The sequence below is a fragment of the Anomaloglossus baeobatrachus genome, chromosome 5 (genome assembly GCF_048569485.1).
Source record: "Anomaloglossus baeobatrachus isolate aAnoBae1 chromosome 5, aAnoBae1.hap1, whole genome shotgun sequence".
NCBI classification, from domain to species: domain Eukaryota; kingdom Metazoa; phylum Chordata; class Amphibia; order Anura; family Aromobatidae; genus Anomaloglossus; species Anomaloglossus baeobatrachus.
This window is the reverse complement of record NC_134357.1, coordinates 391,079,916-391,094,914: the sequence shown is the minus strand read 5'-3', so window position 1 is coordinate 391,094,914 and position 14,999 is coordinate 391,079,916. Positions and strand designations below refer to the sequence as shown.

Sequence of the window (14,999 nt, the reverse complement as noted above, 5' to 3'; positions counted from 1 at the left end):
GCTTAGTCTGGGGTTGGCAGGTGGTGGCTTAGTCTGGGGTTGGCAGGTGGTGGCTTAGTCTGGGGTTGGCAGGTGGTGGCTTAGTCTGGGGTTTGGCAGGTGGTGGCTTAGTCTGGGGTTTGGCAGGTGGTGGCTTAGTCTGGGGTTGGCAGGTGGTGACTGTATTTTTGGATGCAAAATACACTATTGTTATTGAAGAGCACTATTAGTGAAGGATCTGTGGTCAGTTGCTATGGGTAACAGGGTGGTTACTATGGGTAACACCACTGGCTGTATTTTTGGATGCAAAATACACTCTTGTTATTGAACAGTGCTATTAGTGAAGGATCTGCGGTCGGTTGCTATAGGTAACAGGGTTGTTGCTATGGGTAACACCACTGGCTGTATTTTTGGATGCAAAATACATTTTTTTATGGAAGAGTGCTATGAGTGAAGCGGCTGTGATCGGTTGCTAAAGGTGACAGGATGGTTAGCAATATAACATCACTTTTCTTCTCTCAGTGCACTTCCATCGAGAAAGGAGGCTGCTGCCATCTAGCGGCGCCCCCCGGCGTTACTCTTTCTGTTGCCATCGTTACGAACGAGGCCTGCCGTACTCTCGCGTTCTATCCCCGGAATCACTATGCTAATCTCGAGGAAGTCTCGCGAGATCAATGGGAGGCCGGGACTGTGTCTGCGGCGGAGGTTCCGGGTGCTGGGATCGGGGAGCAGGCCGCGGCCGCCCGTATTGGAGGAACACCCTGGTAACAAGGCGCAGGGTGAGTGCGGGTCTGGGAGCGGAGGGTGAGTGCGGGGCTGGGAGCGGAGGGTGGGCCTGGGCTCCGTGTTGGGTGACTGGGAGCGTTAACCCTTTGTGCACCCATGGCTGCAGGTGACGGTTCCGCAGGCTCCTGATTTCCTCTGTGCTCGCTCTTCTGCGCTACCTCTGACCTTTTGTAACAAGAAACATCAGGGGCTGTGTGAGGAGTCTGGTCCTGATGATCCCCCTTTCTCAATGCTTTATATGTGAATCTTAGGTGGAGCTCCCCTTTAGGAGGCGATTGTTGTCAAGACAGGCCCCACCGTACTGTACTGGCCCTAAAGGGTCTGGTGCTGCCACAGGCAGGGACGTTGTGTGCCAGTCCAAGCATGAGTGGCGGGTATGGCGGTGGGTAAGTATGGTGGTATGAGTGGCTGGTATGGCAGTGGGTATGGTGGTATGAGCAGCGGGTATGAGCGGTTGGTATGGTGGTATGAGCAGCGGGTATGAGCGGTTGGTATGGTGGTATGAGCAGCGGGTATGAGCGGTTGGTATGGTGGTATGAGCAGCGGGTATGAGCGGCTGGTATGGTGGTATGAGCAGCGGGTATGGTGGTGGGTACTGGTGGTATGAGCGGCTGCTATGGTGGTATGAGCGGTTGGTATGGTGGTATGAGCGGCTGGTATGGCAGTGGGTATGGTGGTATGAGAGGCTGGTATTGGTGGTATAAGCACCTGGTATGGTGGCGGGTAATAGGGGTATGGGCGGCAGGTAAGGTGGCGAGTATGAGTGGCATGTATTGGTGGTATGAGCGACTGGTATGGCGGTGGGTATTGGTTCTATGGGTGGTGAGTATTGGTGGTATGAAGGCAGGTATATGGTGGCTGTGACCGTGCCCAGATTCTTGCTGACTTCTTACCCCCAGATAGGATGGGCCCTTTACAGGGGCTTTTATGCAGCGTGTCACTTTTTTGCAGTCTTTTGATTGGCTTGTGCCTAATTTGGATCCAGTTCCGTCAGGATCCGCTTCACAGATGTGACATGCACATTTCTCTCTACCAGACTACTGAACATATGACCAGTACAGTGGTTTTACAATAGAAATTAGGAGATTTTTTTTATGTTTATTTTTTCTTTCCAGGCATTTGTTTTTTCTCGTGCCCATAGCCTCCTGTGTATAGCAGCCTCCATCTGTCCTTTACTAATGATGTTGGGGAGAGGAGAGGCTGGGCGTGCTGAGTTTTAGCATTCGTTTTTCTCCGGGGAGCGCAGTAAATACCCTCTGTATAATTTTAGGCCCCCTGAGCTTCCCAGCAGCGGTTTTCCTCACTCTCCCTGTTGTAAACACATGAACATTAAACTACCTAGGTGTGTGTACGTGTGTGTGTGCGCGTGTACGTGTGTGTGTGCGCGTGTACGTGTGTGTGTGCGCGTGTACGTGTGTGTGCGCGTGTACGTGTGTGTGCGCGTGTGTACGTGTGTGTGTGCGCGCGTGTACGTGTGTGTGTGCGCATGTACGTGTGTGTGTGCGCGTGTACGTGTGTGTGTGCGCGTGTACGTGTGTGTGCGCGCGTGTACGTGTGTGTGCGCGCGTGTACGTGTGTGTGCGCGCGTGTACGTGTGTGTGCGCGCGTGTACGTGTGTGTGCGCGCGTGTACGCGCGTGTAGGTGTGTGCGCGCGTGTAGGTGTGTGCGCGCGTGTAGGTGTGTGCGCGCGTGTAGGTGTGTGCGCGCGTGTAGGCGTGTGCGCGCGTGTAGGCGTGTGTGCGCGTGTACGTGTGTGGTGGAGTAGCTTTGTTCAAGGATCTTGCTTCAAATAGGAGCAGCTTCATCAAAGATCATAATGAAGCTTTTCTCCCTTCTGGTCCACGCCATTATTTTGACACCAGCTTTCCCACAATCAGTGTTTATTGATTTTTTTTCTTTTTTTTTGATGCTGCAGAATTTCTGCTTCTTGGGTTACTTGCATTTTTTTCTTGCATGTTTTTGTCTCTGGTGGTGTTTTTTGAAGGCTCCTGGTATTGATAGTCTTAGGCTATGTGTGCACGTTGCGTACTAGCCCTGCAGAAATGTCTGCAGCGATCTGAAGAGCACATGTGCGCTTTAGATCGCTGCAGAAATGTCCGTAGTGAAGCCGATTCCATGCGCTCTGCCTGCAGCTCCTCCCATAGACAGAGCAGGAGCTGCCGGCAAAGCGCAGGAAAGAAGTGACATGTCACTTCTTTTTGCGCAGCACTTTGGCAGTAGCCGAAGCGCTGCGCTCTTAAACGCCACGTGCGCACGGCCCCTGCACAATCTCCATAGACTGTGCAGGGGACGCAGGACGCATGCAGTTACGCTGCGCTGCAAAGCGCAGCGTAACTGCATGTATTTACGCAACGTGCGCACATAGCCTTGGGTGCGTATTTTATGTGTTTACTCTGAGGAAACACACTAAAAGCTCTTATGCTTGTTTTGACCTGCAACTTTTTCACATCTAACGCAAGTCTATGCAAATTAAAGGAAAGTTGACCCCAAGTTTTATTCTTTTTCATCACAGCATAAAGTAGTGATAGAGAGCATGATTCCAGTGATTTCACTAAAGGCCCAGTATAAGGCTGTGTACCCACAGGACAACGTACCCGCGGATATTTCCGCAGGTTTCCCGCACCTGCTGCCTGGAATCTGCAGCTTTCCATTGCTGCGGGATTACAAACATTTTTGTCGTGGTAAATCTGCTGGACAAGTGCGGAAATAACTGCAGACGTCCCACCCTCTATCTCCATAGTGGAAAGGCAGGAATTCCGCAGTTATTTCCGCAGGAATAATTGACATGCAGTTACATGCGGCGGCGGGAAATCCGCAGCATATTGCGCAGCCGCACATACGGCAGCATTGATACAGCACTCCCCAAATCCCATAGGATAACATGGGGAGTGTCTGTACTGGAAAATCTAGATAAATCTGCTGGTTTTCTGCGGCAAAATCTGCGAGTGCATAGTCCTGTGGGCACATAGCCTAAGAGAACCTGACATCAGGATCATGCTTGTTAAAATAAAGGTTTGGCCATTATGGCGCTGTCATACTGATTCAGTAGGTACCTTCAGTGTAAGGCTCTTTTCACACTACATTTTGCCTTACGTTCACAAGTCCCGTCGGGGCATCCATCAGAACCGCCCATCCCTCCTGAAAGCGTGTTTCGGACGCATGCGCTGACAGGGCCATTGACTATAATGGAGCAGACTCCGCTAGTGTGTGCTCTGTTTTGTACCATTTCTGCACATATACGTTTTCTGCAGGCGGACACCCAAACGTAGTCGACTATGTTTTGGTGTCCGCCTGCAGAAAACGTGTATGTGCAAAAATTGAACAAGACAGAGCACACACTAGCGGAGTCTGCTCCATTATAGTTAATGGCCCTGTCGGCGCATGCGTCCGAAACACGTTTTGCGGGGTGGGGGGAGGGGCGGTTCGGACGGATGCCCCGACGGGACCTGTGAACGTAAGACAAAACGTAGTGTGAAAGGAGCCTAAGAAATCCACATCCTTGTTGTTTCTTTATCATAATTAGTTTGGTCTTCCTAAGCTCTTTGTGCATGCGTACGGGACTGTGGGTAGGGTCTTCGGCTCGGCCTTGGCCCCTCCACCACCTCTGGTTTCCATAACCTTCTTATTGTTTTAAATTTCGCACTGGTGCTTGTACACATTGATCTCCCGGCAGTCTTCAGTATTATGGCGGAGCATGCACAGATTGAGTACACAGCTCATCATTGAGCCAAGATCTTAATCTGCGCATGCATGGCACCATTTTCCTGAAGCTTGCCACAATATCAATGTGACGTTGTGTCACCTTTTTTCCTGTACCTTCACCTATCCATCACCCATCTGTTCAAAATACAAGCACAATTGCATGAAACGCTTTGATTGTCATACTGCAATATCAATGTGTGCAGGCAAAAACATGAAAACCATAAGAAGATATGGACACCAGAGGCAACGGAGGGGCCGGGGCAGAGTCAAAGACCCTACCCACAGTCCAGCCACCGTGCATGAAAACCTAAAAGGGAACCTGTCAGGTGTAATATGCACCCAGAGCCACCCACGAGCAGTTCTGGGTGCATATTGCTAATCCCTGCCTAACCGTCCCTGTATACACTAGCATAGATCTTTAGAAAAAGTATTTCTAAAGATCTTTTAACGTATGCTAATGAGAGCGGGGACTAGTCACAAGGGTGTTACATCCCCCGACTAGCCGCCCTCTTAGCATGTTAGTACACCCACAGGGGTGTACTAACATGCTATTCAACATAGTGCACTTCTGAGTGCCCCACGCTTCCGGTCATACGTCTGTGAAGCTGGGACGCGTACACCCAGCTTCATACTGCGCATGACTGGAAGTGCCCGGCATTCAGAAGCGCGAACACAGGAACGCGCTGCACCGCTGGTGACGCTGCATTGAATTTTATGTTAGCACACCCACAGGGGTGTACTAACATGCTAAGAGAGGGCAGCTAGTCGGGAGATATAACGCCCTAAGGACTAGTTTCCCCACTCAATAGCATAAGATAAAAGATCTTTAGCAATACTTTCTAAAGATCCCTTTATCTATGCTAGTGTATACAACAGGGACAGTTAGGCAGGGATTAGCAATATGCGCCCAAAACTGCTTGTGGGTGGTTCTGGGTGCATATTGCACCTGACAGGTTCCCTTTAAGAAGCCCAAACGTCCAATGATGATTAAGCAACACCAAGATGCGGATTTCTACAATGAAGATACCTACTGAATCAGTATAACGGCGCCATAAACCTTTATTTTAACAAGCATGATCCTCATGACCTCTTTTACCCCTTCAGCCCCCAGCCTGTTTTCACCTTAAAGACCCGGCCATTTTTTGCAATTTTGACCAGTGTCACTTTGACAGGTTATAACTCTGGAACGCTTCAACGGATCCTGGCGATTCTGAGATTGTTTTTTCGTGACATATTGCACTTCATGTCAGTGGTAAATTTAGGCCGATATGTTTTGCGTTTATTTGTGAAAATTTCGGAAATTTGGCGAAAATTTTGAAAATTTTGCAATTTTCAAAATTTGAAATTTTATGCCCATAAATCTGAGAGATATGTCACACAAAAAAGTTACTAAATAACATTTCCCACTTGTCTACTTTACACCAGCGCAATTTTTGAAAAAAAAAAAAATTCCGTTAGGAAGTTAGAAGGGTTCAAAGTTCATCACCAATTTCTAATTTTTCCAACAAAATTTACAAAAAAAAATTTTTTAGGTACCACATCACATTTGGAGTGATTTGAGAAACCTAGGCGACAGAAAATACCCAAAAGTGACCCAATTCTAAAATCTGCACCCCTCACTCTGCTCAAAACCACATCCAAGAAGTTTATTAACCCTTTAGGAGCTTCACAGCAGCCAAAGCAATGTAGACGAAAAAATGAAAATTTTACTTTTTTAACACAAAAATGTTACTTTAGCCATAAAAATTAGTATTTTCACAAGGGTATCAGGAAAAATGCATCATAAAATGTATCGTGCATTTTCTCCTGAGTACGCAGATACCCCATATGTGGTGGTAATCAAATGTTTGGGCACACAGCAGGACTCGGAAGGCAAGGAGCGCCATTTGAATTTTTGAACACAAAATTAGCTGCACTCATTAGTGGACGCCATGTCGGGTTTGAAGACTCCCCGTGGTGCCTAAACAATGGAGCTCCCCCACAAGTGACCCCATTTTGGAAACTAGAGCCCTCAAATATTTTTTCTAGATGTTTGATGTGTACTTTGAACCCCTGGGGGCTTCACAGAAGTTTATAACGTTGAGCCGTGAAAAGAAAAAAAAAATTTTTTACCACAAAACTGTTGCTTCAACCAGGTAGCTTTTTTTATCACAAGGGTATCAGGAAAAAATGCACCATAAAATGTATTGTGCATTTTCTCCTGAGTACGCAGATACCCCATATGTGGTGGTAATCAAATGTTTGGGCACACAGCAGGACTCGGAAGGCAAGGAGCGCCATTTCACAGCAAAATTGGTTGGAATTATTAGCGGACGCCATGTTGCGTTTGGAGACCCCCCTGAAGTGCCTAAACAATGGAGCTCCCCCACAATTGACCCCATTTTGGAAACTAGACCCCTCATGGAATTTATCTAGCTGTTTAGTGAGCACTTTGAACCCCTGGAGGCTTCACAAACGTTAGTAATGTTCAGCCGTGAAAATATTTTATTCTTTTTTTTACCACAAAATTGTTTTTTCAAACAGGTAGCTTTTTTTTCCACAAGGGTATCAGAAAAAATGCACCATAAAATGTATTGTGCAATTTCTCCTGAGTACGACGATACCTCATATGTGGTGGAAATCAATTGTTTGGGCGTACGGCGGGGCTCAGAAGAGAAGGAGTGCCATTTCACAGTAAAATTGATTGGAATTATTAGCAGACGCCATGTTTCATTTGGAGACCCCCTGAGGTGCCTAAACAATGGAGCTCCCCCACATGTGATCCCATTTTGGAAACTAGACCCCCCCATACAAAAAAAATTAGTTTGGCGAAATAAAAAATACAGACATCAGTAAAAAAAAAAAAAAAAAAGAGCGCCTGCCACTAAGACCAGTGCCAAACGTGAGAGCAATGCACGAGTCTCGCATCGCATCATCCACTGCAGTCTGGAAGCGAGCAACTGCGCTGGATAATGCGATGCAAGAGGGCGCGGCAGCGGATGGAGGGGCGGCAGATGAGAAAGGGCGCAGCGGATGGTGGCTGGGAAAAGGCGCAGCGGATGGAGGAGCGGCAGAGGATGGGAAAAGGCGCAGCGGATGGAGGAGCGGCAGAGGAAGGGAAAAGGCGCAGCGGATGGAGGAGCGGCAGAGGATGAGAAAAGGCGCAGCGGATGGAGGAGCGGCAGATGAGAAAAGGCGAAGCGGATGGAGGAGCGGCAGATGAGAAAAGGCGCAGCGGATGGAGGATGGGAAAGGGCGCAGCGGATGGAGGAGCGGCGGAGGATGGGGGAGTGGGAGGTGAGATTGGGGATAGCTACCTTACAGGATTGATCTAGGCAGCAGGATCACAGCAGACAGAAAATGCAGCAGATGAAGGAGGGTGAAAAGGATGGGAGAGAGCAGGCAGCAGATCAGGGAGGGGGGCAGAGTCTGATGGGAGAGAGCGATGGCACATGGAGGGGGGGAAGGCAGCACATGGAGGGAGGGGGGGAAGGCAGCACATGGAGGGAGGGGGGGAGAGGAGGCAGCACATGGAGGGAGGGGGGGGAGAGGAGGCAGCACATGGAGGGAGGGGGGGGAGAGGAAGCAGCACATGGAGGGAGGGGGGGGAGAGGAGGCAGCACATGGAGGGAGGGAGGGGGGGAGAGGAGGCAGCACATGGAGGGAGGGGGGGAGAGGAGGCAGCACATGGAGGGAGGGAGGGGGGGAGAGGAGGCAGCACATGGAGGGAGGGAGGGAGGGGGGGAGAGGAGGCAGCACATGGAGGGAGGGAGGGAGGGGGGGAGAGGAGGCAGCACATGGAGGGAGGGGGGGAGAGGAGGCAGCACATGGAGGGAGGGGGGGAGAGGAGGCAGCACATGGAGGGAGGGGGGGAGAGGAGGCAGCACATGGAGGGAGGGGGGGAGAGGAGGCAGCACATGGAGGGAGGGGGGGAGAGGAGGCAGCACATGGAGGGAGGGGGGGAGAGGAGGCAGCACATGGAGGGAGGGGGGGAGAGGAGGCAGCACATGGAGGGAGGGGGGGAGAGGAGGCAGCACATGGAGGGAGGGGGGGAGAGGAGGCAGCACATGGAGGGGAATCAGCACATGGAGGGGAATCAGCACATGGAGGGGAATCAGCACATGGAGGGGAATCAGCACATGGAGGGGAATCAGCACATGGAGGGGAATCAGCACATGGAAGGCGGCAGCCGATTAGGTGCAGTGGCAGCCGATGGAGGCGGCGGCCGATCGGGTGCAGCGGCGGCTGAAAAAGGTGGGTGCGACTGAAAGGGGACGGTGGCGGCGGGGACAGCGGCGTGTAAAGCGGCGTGGCGGGCAGGGACAGCGGCGTGTAAAGCGGCGTGGCGGGCAGGGACAGCGGCGTGTAAAGCGGCGTGGCGGGCAGGGACAGCGGCGGGAATAGCGGCGTGGTGGGCAGGGACAGCGGCGGGAATAGCGGCGTGGCGGGCAGGGACAGCGGCGGGAACAGCGGCGTGGCGGGGAGCAGCGGTGGATCGTGGGGAGCAGCGGTGGATCGGCGGGCAGCAGCGGTGGATCGGCGGGCAGCAGCGGTGGATCGGCGGGGAGCAGCGGTGGATCGGCGGGGAGCAGCGGTGGATCGGCGGGGAGTAGCGGTGGATCGGCGGGGAGCAGCGGTGGATCGGGGGGGGGCTATAATTTACCGATGGGCACCTACAGCGACCGCTCTCATCAGCTTTCACGGACGGAGTGAAGCTGAGGGTAGCGGCACAAGATCCACAGTGATTGGGAGAGATCGGTCACAAGGCCGGTCTCTCCAATCAGAGCTGGGGGCGGGTGAAACAAAGTTCACCCAGCTCCAGCCAGTCATCAGTGCTACAGCAGCACTGATTATGGCTGGATTTCAATGTGTCAGCCATTTTCAATGGCTGACACATTACAGTGACTGTAATTGGCTGAGCGGCGTTTGTCAGCCAATCACAGCCTCTGTAGGTTCGGGGAGGAGGCACCACCCCTCCTGAGGTCAGGCAGAGGTCCCCTCCTTCCCGAATCTACCGTTTAAGTAAACAAATTTCACTCCCCGGGGCTCCGGGACCGCGATTTCGCCATGACGTACTGAGTACGTCATGGGTCGTTTAGCACCATGTCACCATGACGTACTCAGTACGTCAAAGGTCGTTAAGGGGTTAAAGAGAACCTGTCAGAATGATTTTGTAATGTAAAGACATTGCTGTTAAACTTATTACATTGATACCTTTGGTGAAGAAATCCATTTTGTGATTCTTCTATAATTTTTCTGCTAATTAGATTTTGGTGCACATGGGCTGGGCAGTACAGAGGGTCTTCTCCTCCCTCTCTGTGATCCCCAGCACCTCTACCTAAAGCAAAAAGATTATATTGATGAAGTCTTGTGTCTACTATAGATTGGTGTCATTACTTAAATGGGTTATCCGGCTTATTTTTACTTTTTTTTATTATTACCCTATTGGGCTACATTGGGGCAGGTAAGTAGATAGTGACCACTTACCTGCCCTGCTGTCAGCCCCTCTCCCCCGGCTCAGAGTGGTCATGTGACCGCTCCTGCCGCGATTTTGCTGCTTCCGGTCATTTCATGTCAACATGGGCAGGATCATGTTGACATGCAAATCTGGGAACAGCTTGTTGCCGCCCTGCTGGGCGGGTACAGTGCGTGGGTCCCCGCGCCCTTCCCTGCACCCTCCCACACATTCCCCCGCACCCCATACTCTCCCCGCCCATGGTGTCACCGCCAGCACCGGGCCCCCTGCTTACAGTGCTTAGGATAGCAGGAGTGCCCGTGCAGTCTGTGTCCCGCTCCTTGCCAGCCCCGCTCCTTGCCAGCCCCGCAGCTGCTTATACTGCAGGCTCAGCAGCTTCTCACAGTGCTGGCAGCCGCGGGGATAACGAGCGCTGCTGCCAGGAGGTTAGATGAGATCATTACCTGCAGTGACGATCTCCTCCTCTGCCGACGTCACCGCTGTCACTGACTTCCATGCCTGCCGCCTTCTCACGTCACGTCTCGCGGGCGGCCCGAGACTGTCACTAGCGGTGACGTCACGGGCTCTCGCGATACTGCTGAGAACGCGGCGGGCATAGAAGTCAGTGACAGCGCTGACGTCAGTAGAGCAGGAGATCGTCACTGCAGGTAATGATCTCAGCTAACCTCCTGATGGCAGCGCTCGTCATCCCCTGCAGTGACCTGGGCTGACCTATTGATGTTAGCTCAGGTCACTGCATTACTCTCCCAGCCAATGGGGAACATTCTGTTCTTCATTGACTGGGACATTGACTATGGTATGGATGTCGTGGGACCCCCTTATTGGATTAAGCCGGACCCTGATTTTATTGTTCTTTTCAATAAATTGGTGAAAGAGGGAATCTTTTGGGGAGTGTTTTTTCAAATAAAACTTTTTTTGTTGTCTTTTCTTTTTTTTTTTTTTTTATTACTGACTGAGTTGGTGATGTCAGGTATCTGATAGACGCCGTGACATCACTAACCCCAGGGCCTGATGCCAGGTGACATTACACATCTGGCATCAACCCTATATATTACCCCGTTTGCCACTGCACCAGGGCAATGGGATGAGTTGGTGCGAAGCGCCAGGATTGGCACATCTAATGGATGCGCCACTTCTGGGGCGGCTGTAGCCTGCTATTTTTAGGCTGGGGAGTGTCCAATAACAGTGGACCTCCCTAGTCTGAGAATACCAGACCACAGCTGTCCGCTTTACCTTGGCTGGTGATCAAATTTGGGGGGACCCCGTGTTTTTTATTTTAAATTATTTATATAATTTAAAATAACATTGTGGGGTGCCCTCTGTTTTGGATTACCAGCCAAGGTGAAGCTGCCAGCTGTGGTCTGCAGGCTGCAGCCGTGTGCTTTACCCTAGCTGGCTACAAAAGATAGGGGGGACCCCACATCGTTTTTTTTTTAATTATTTATTTTTTTGGCTAAATACAAGGCTAAGCACCCTTTAGTGCCACATGAAAGTCACTAAAGGGTGCCAGCTTAGAATATGCAGGGAGGTGGGACAGTATATAGGTCTTTCTCATCTATCTATCTATCTATCTATCCCATTCATTCATCCCTCTATCTCTTTGTCTCTATATCTATCTATCCATCTCTATATCTACTCATCTATTTATCTTTCTTGCTGCTTCCGTTTTTGTGCGGTCCGCAAAAAACGGAAGGCACACGGATGACACGGATGCAGCCGTGAAAAAAACGGACCTTTTTTTGCAGACCGCAAAAACGGAACGGTCATGTGAATGTAGCCTAAATGTGTTCCTTATGGGGGTAGGGGTCGGTACAGAACGATGGGGGGGGGGTCGGCACAGAGCGCCGTGTGTGTGTGTGTGGGTTGCAGAGCCCGATGTGTGTGTGTGTGTGTGTGTGTGTGGGGGCGCAGAGCCCGATGTGTGTGTGTGTGTGTGTGTGTGGGGGCGCAGAGCCCGGTGTGTGTGTGTGTGTGCGCGTGTGCGCGCAGAGCCCGATGTGTGTGTGTGTGTGTGTGGGGGGGGCGCAGAGCCCGGTGTGTGTGGGGGGGGCGCAGAGCCCGGTGTGTGTGTGTGGGGGGCGCAGAGCCCGGTGTGTGTGTGTGTGTGTGGGGGGCGCAGAGCCCGGTGTGTGTGTGTGTGGGGGGCGCAGAGCCCGGTGTGTGTGTGGGGGGGGGGCACAGAGCCCGATGTGTGTGTGGGGGGGCGCAGAGCCCGATGTGTGTGTGTGTGTGTGTGGGGGGGGGCGCAGAGCCCGATGTGTGTGTGTGTGGGGGGGCGCAGAGCCCAATGTGTGTGTGTGTTGGGGGGCGCAGAGCCCAATGTGTGTGTGTGTTGGGGGGCGCAGAGCCCAGTGTGTGTGTGTTGGGGGGCGCAGAGCCCAATGTGTGTGTGGGGGGGCGCAGAGCCCAATGTGTGTGTGTGGGGGGGCGCAGAGCCCGATGTGTGTGTTGGGGGGGCGCAGAGCCCGATGTGTGTGTTGGGGGGGCGCAGAGCCCGATGTGTGTGTTGGGGGGGCGCAGAGCCCGATGTGTGTGTGGGGGGGCGCAGAGCCCGATGTGTGTGTGGGGGGGCGCAGAGCCCGATGTGTGTGTGGGGGGGCGCAGAGCCCGATGTGTGTGTGGGGGGGCGCAGAGCCCGATGTGTGTGTGGGGGGGCGCAGAGCCCGATGTGTGTGTGGGGGGGGCGCAGAGCCCGATGTGGGGCTGTTATTTCCAATGCTGTAGTGATAACAGGTCAGTGCTGCGGCAGAATACTGACAGGGAATGTGTGCAGGGGGCGAGGCTGGACAGTGAGGGTGGGCAGGGGTCGAGCTTGGATACTGAGGGCGGGCAGAGCGCGAGCCTGGACACTGGGGCCGGGGCAGTGCCAGCTGTGACTGGGAGGTGTGGCACAGGAAGTGGTCAGTTTGCTGGAGCTGAATGTAAACAAAGAGCTGCAGAGAATATAGAGATAATTCAAGAGGAACAAAAGTTAAGGTACCGTCACACATAACGAGATCGCTAGAGAGATCGCTGCTGAGTCACGATTTCTGTGACGCAGTAGCGATCCCGTTAGCGATCTCGTTATGTGTGACACCTACCAGCGATCAGGCCCCTGCTGTGAGATCTCTAGTCATTGCCGAATGGTCCAGGCCATTTTCTTCAAAGGCGATGTCCTGCTGGGCAGGACACATCACTGTGTTTGACACTGTGTGACAGGGTCACAGTGACTGCTGAGATCATTATACAGGTCACTACTGCAACCTGTATTGTTCCTGCATCGCTGGTAAGATCTGACTGTGTGACATCTCACCAGCGACTTACCTGCGATCCCTATCAGGTAGCATCGTTTTCGGGATCGCTGGGAAGTCGTTGTGTGACTGGGCCTTTAGAAAACAAAAAATAACAGTGTAGGGGTGATTTATATGACAATAAAGCACAGATAAACGCAAAAATGTTTGGTAAGCTAATGTCGGACAACTCCTTTAAGCTGATTAGGACAGTTGAAGATAATCAAATCATTTACCCTTTTAAATAGACTCCAAAATAATTCAGGACGATCATTGACCTCTCCTTACATGTCTGTTTTAGTTATGGAACATCTATTGTCTTAAAGGCCTTTTCTACTCTTTAGTTATTAAAGGGGATCTGTCAGGAGATTTTGCAGTACAATACTAATGTTATCTTTAAATAGGGCTTAAAGGCCCAGTCACACACAACGACTTACCAGCGATCCCGAAAATGATGCGTCCTGATAGGGATCGCAGATAAGTCTCTGGGAGGTCGCTGGTGAGATGTCACACAGTCAGATCTAGAGGGCAGTGAATATTACATACACTTGACTAGCTAGCAGGGAGACACTGAATTCTAAGGGTACCGTCACACTTAAGCGACACTCCAGCGATCCCATCAGCGGTCAGGATCGCTGGTGCGTCGCTACATGGTCGCTGGTGAGCTGTCAATCATGCAGATCTCACCAGTGACCAGCCCTCAGCCAGCAGCGATGCATGGGAACGATGCTGCGCTTGGTAACTAAGGTAAATATCGGGTAACCAAGCGCTTGGTTACCCGATATTTACCTTGGTTACCAGCGCACACCGCTTAGTGCTGGCTGCTGCACTCCTACCCAGAGTACACATCGAGTTAATAAGCAAACCGCTTTGCTTATTTACCCGATGTGTACTCCGGCTACTTGTGCAGGGAGCCGGTACTGACAGCGTGAGAGCGTAGTCACGTAGTAGCCAAGGTAAATATCGGGTATCCAAGCGAAGGGCTTCACTTGGTTACCCGATATTTACCTTGGTTACAGCTTGCTGCCAGGTGCCGCCTCCTGCTCCCTGCACATTTAGATCGTTGCTCTCTCGCTGTCAAACACAGCGATGTGTGCTTCACAGCGGGAGAGCAACTACCAAAAAATGAACCAGCACTGTGTGTAACGAGCAGCGATCTCACAGCAGGGGCCAGATCGCCGCTCAGTGTCACACACAGCGAGATCGCTAATGAGGTCACTGGTATGTCACAAAAATCGTGACTCAGCTGCGATCTCGCTATGTGAGAAGTACCCCTAAGGAGTTTTCAGCAAGATAACAGCATAAGGTAGAACAATGAAACTTACTGATCCTGAAAGGCCCCCTTAAAGGCCCCTTTACACACTAAAAACTTTCTAGCGATCCCACCAGCGATCCCAACCTGGCCGGGATCGCTACAACGTCTCTGATGAGTCGCTGGTGAGCTGTCAAACAGGCAAACCTGGCCAACGACGCAACAGCGATCCGGACCTGCAGAACGACCTAGCTGGTCATTGGGGACATTGTAAAGCAGCTTTTTGAAAGGGAAGTCGCTAACTAAGTCGCTGTAAAGGCCCCTTTACACACTAAAACTTTGCTGCACAGCGGGAAACAAAGGACCAAAGAATGGTCCTGAACGATTTGTAGCGATCAGCAACTTCACAGCAGGGGCCAGGTCGCTGATGTGTTTCACACACTGCAATGTCGCTGGGGAGGTCGCTATAACGTCACAAAACCGGTGACGCTACAGCGATGTCGTTAGCGATGTTGCAGTGTGTAAAGCCACCTTTACTGATCCTGAAAGGCCCCC

At 51.8% G+C, this 14,999-nt stretch overlaps 1 protein-coding gene across 3 annotated transcripts in view; it reads left to right on the top strand.

Moving 5' to 3' along the window:
* The first annotated feature begins 654 nt into the window (after positions 1-654).
* The window catches only part of MED1 (mediator complex subunit 1), a 100,339-nt gene continuing 85,994 nt past the window's right edge, over positions 655-14,999 (top strand). For 2 of the 3 annotated variants that reach the window (XM_075350124.1, XM_075350125.1), the window contains exon 1: positions 655-758. The gene's annotated coding sequence lies outside the window, so the exon portion shown is untranslated. Of the gene's footprint in view, positions 784-14,999 lie in introns of all 3 variants that reach the window. The other variant, XM_075350126.1, reaches the window with a different exon arrangement.